Genomic DNA, 4071 nt, shown 5'->3' with positions numbered 1-4071 from the left:
TATTACGCGTAAACGTTATTTAGATATATTTAACGGCTTATTTTTATTAACGGCACAACAAGATCAAGCGAAGTAACAAGCTGACGACAAGCGCACTTCACTTGCTTCGTTCTCATCATCTCGCTCCCTCTGTCTCTCTATTTTCCCTCTCCCTGTTTCTGTCTCGCTCTCTCTCTCTCTCTACTCTCTCTATCTCTTCTTTTCTCTCTCTTCTCTCTCTCTCTCTCTCTCTCTCTCTCTCTCTCTCTCTCTCTGTTTGTCTTTCTCTCTCTCTCTTTCTCTCTCTTTCTCTGTGTGTGTGTGTGTCTCTCTCTCTCTCTCCTATCTATCTATCTTATCTACTCTTACTATCTATCTATTATTCTATCTATCTATCTTATCTATCTTCTATCTATCTATCTATCTATCTACTATCTATCTATCTATCTATCTTCTATTATTATTATCCTATCTATCTATCTATCCTATCTTCTATCTTCTATCTATCTATCTATCTTATCGATCTATCTATCTATCTAATCTATCGATCTATCTATCTATCTATCGGTATTATCTATCTACTCCTCCTCTTTTTCTTTGCTCTTCTCTCTCTATCATCTTCTCTCTTTTCGCTCTCTCTCGTTGTCTCTCTCTTCTCTTTATCTCTCCTCCTTCTCCCTCCCCTCTCTTCTCGTCTCGCTTTCTCTCTCCCTCTCTCGCCTTCTTACGCCGCCAACGTACGGTCTGATAAGAAATGTGGGAAGCATGTTTTATGTGTGCGCGCGGTCGACATCGCAGTGTATGGAGGCCTCTCCGCTGCGCTCGTTCTGTACTCGCCCGTGTAATCGACAGTTGTGAGCTGGGCCACGGTGCATGCCCTGTACGACCTTGTCGCTGTCGTGCTGTCGGTGCTAAAAACCAAATCGTCAAATCATTACCAGAGACGAACTACCGCAATGACATGAGCGGAGAATGTAGTAGGATTCTAGCAGAGGATGGTGTGTGTGTGTGGGGGGCGTGCATGTGTGGTGTGTGTGTGCGTGCCGTGCGGTTGCGTGCGTGCGTGCGTTGGTGGATCTTGGTGCGTGCGTGCGTGGCTGCGTTGCGTGCGTAGAGTGGTGTGCTGTGTGTGTGTGTGTGTGTGTGTGTGGTGTGTGTGTGTGATGTGTAGTGAGACACATGTATCTCTTACACTCGCTGTCTGCGCGCGATGCCGACTTTAATCTACCCTCTCCATCACCGCGATTTTGTTGTCAGTATAGCTCGGAGACGAAACTCCTTCACGCATAGCGCCGTTGACCTCCAACTGCCCTTTAAATCATAGGCCTTCGTTCCCATCTCCGCCGCGTGATAAGGCGTGGTGTGTGTGTGTGTGTGTGTGTGTGTGTGTGTGTGTGTGTGTGGGGGGGGGTGGTGTGTGTGTGTGTGCGCGCCCGTGTAAGCGCGATTGTTTATAGGCATATGCAGGCGGTGGCAAACGAATAATACGTTACCCCCTTTATAAATAAGAGGGTGAAATAGCCTATAAATATTAATCGCATAATCATCTATAATAAGGTCGATCAACACGACGCGTGGCGGTGAGAAGTGGGCGTTAACGTTAACACACAATAAAGCAGACGCACCAGCTTGGGAGCGCTCTGTTGAGTTATGCTGTCACCAGGCGACGAACACATGCCGATGCTTCCGGCCTCTATGGAGTCTGGCACATGGTTAACCGACGTTTCGGTGAAATCTAGTGGACGCTGGTCGTGCCGCACCGCACTCATCTCTACCATGATGTTATTCTCTGTCGAACAAGAGCACGCATATTTCGTAGTTCGTAGCTTTGGGGAAAACAGAACTCCGTTATCAGAAATCATTGGTTCAGTTACGCCGACTAATTATTTATGATATATGCGGATAATAATACGGACTGGCGTGTATGGGGCGCTATTACCTAGGATTGGGACCTATACTAGGTTCGTGCGAACTTTCACGTTCGAAATCCAAAATTTGTAATTCGAAATTCAAATAACGACACGTGCATGCAAGCGAGGATGAAATGCAGTGCTTTTAAAACGCGCGCGCCATATTTGTTTCTCGTGTGTTTGACGTGCCAGCCGATTTCCACGAGTAATAGTAATAGTGCGGTCTCGAATGCATGGCACTGTCTATTAGTGCTATGGCTACACCTGCTTCTAGCCACTCCCCACAGAGCCGCAACGCTCGCGTACGGAACCCGAAGCAGCAGCATGAGAAATAGCGTCGTTTCGCTATATATATATATATATACACACACACATATATATGTATATACACACACATATATGTATATATATATATGTGTGTGTGTGTGTGTGTGTGTAGCGAAACGGCATGATTGGAGCACCTGGGACTGGATACGGTCCTGGCTTGTCGTCGTCCTCGTCTTCGTCCTTGCACGAAAACGTCAACGCTTTTGGCCAATGCGCCACAAGTTGGGGCAGATGGAGAAGACGTGCTAGCTTTCGCAAACCTTGCTTCAGCGGATTGTTTTCGTCGGCTGATAATGGTGCGCGCGCGAAAGAAAGACAGAAACAAAATCAATCATTTTCATTTCATTTATCAACACGCCGAAAATAATTGGGAGTTCGCTCGCGGCGATATGACGAAGCGTACACGAGAGCAAATACGTGAAGGGGGCCGGTTGTATACATAAACTCTTTCTATCCTTGTTCTATATACCGTCGGGCTAGACGGGGCCTTAAAAGCAGGTGGGTCAACAGACGCCTCTGCTGCTCGTTAAAAAAAACTCGACCATGTCGAATAAGCGGGTCTATGAGCTAGCTCGCTCTATTACCGACGCAATTATACGACTGTAGCAAGGCAAAGTAAATAGGCGTGATACGTTTGCCGGCCTTTCAAAACATAACGAACATATACGTGTCAAAAATAGCGGGATTTCTCTAAACGTTCGCTCAGACTCGTCCGCTCGATTGGCGAGCGTGTGTATCGAACAGGGAGCAAATAATCGGCGATTTAGTTAGTAAATGAGCAGTATTTAGTAAACAGCAGTGGTAAATCATAGCGTAAACAAATAAGAGGCGATTTAGTTAGTAAATGAGCAGTATTTAGTAAACAGCAGTGGTAAATCATAGCGTAAACAAATAAGAGGCGATTTGTGGGAGTAAATAATATTGGGAGTAATTACCGGCAAGAGTAAATAATTTCTGATTGGATAATTGTTTTTTTTTCTCCCGAAAAATCCGCTCCGATTCGTACCCAATCGACGCGCGTAAAGAACAGAGAAATGATTCTCTGCGAGCGACAGGATAGAATCTCCCGTGACGTCAGCACCATTGCATCGCCACACAAATTGTCACCACGTCGCTCCCCTCCCCCCTTGTACCGCCGTTGGGGACCCGACGTGAACTATTTACGCTGCAGCCTGACGACGAGCGCCACGTCTTGGCCTACACTCACCCGCCATCACCATCACCATCACCATTACCATCACCATCACCATCACCATCACCATCACCATCACCATCATCATCAGCAGACGAGCGTCTTTTTACGGCGTTTTTACAACCCGGGGTTCGCCATCGATTCACACGCGCGTTGCTCGGGTTAGCTAGATTACGCGCGTCCCTCATCGCTGAATGAGGAGGAGGAGGAGGGGGGGATAGGAGGAGAAGGAGGAGGAGGAGGAGGAGGAGGGGGAGAGGTGGCAACACAATCACGCCCGCTGTCGTAATCTTTTTATTGCGTTGCCGCCACGCAATGTCATTGTCGTCGGCGTCATCGCTTCTAGGTCGACGTGTTCCCGCGAGACGTTACGTGACCGCGAGGAGCGCGCGGGGATGCGCAGCCGCGAGTTTGATGATGAGAGAGGGAATTCGATTGTCGCTCGCGAGATCGCGCGAGACTGCTGAACGTCGTCGTACTCTTGTCCCGCCGCGAGAGGGACGCGCGTATACGTAAAGCACGCGAGCACACACATATACACACATACACATATAGACACACACACACACACACACACACACACACACACACACACACACACACACACACACACACACACACACACACACACACACACACACACACACACACACACACACACAC

The 4071-nt window shown here is 47.9% G+C and overlaps 1 long non-coding RNA gene across 1 annotated transcript; it reads right to left on the bottom strand.

The window, feature by feature from the left end:
- Positions 1 to 857: 857 nt before the first annotated feature.
- LOC106820082 lies at positions 858 to 2490 on the bottom strand. Its single transcript, XR_001395547.1, has 3 exons — positions 2351 to 2490; positions 1605 to 1768; positions 858 to 881 (listed from the first exon to the last, which is right to left on the bottom strand). It is a non-coding gene; the product is annotated as an uncharacterized LOC106820082 (long non-coding RNA).
- Between the last annotated feature and the right edge of the window lie 1581 nt (positions 2491 to 4071).

This window comes from Priapulus caudatus, unplaced genomic scaffold (genome assembly GCF_000485595.1).
Source record: "Priapulus caudatus unplaced genomic scaffold, Priapulus_caudatus-5.0.1 Scaffold6442, whole genome shotgun sequence".
Taxonomy (NCBI): Eukaryota; Metazoa; Priapulida; class Priapulimorpha; order Priapulimorphida; family Priapulidae; genus Priapulus; species Priapulus caudatus.
The sequence above is the reverse complement of the archived record's forward strand: the minus strand, read 5'-3'. Positions and strand labels throughout refer to the sequence as shown.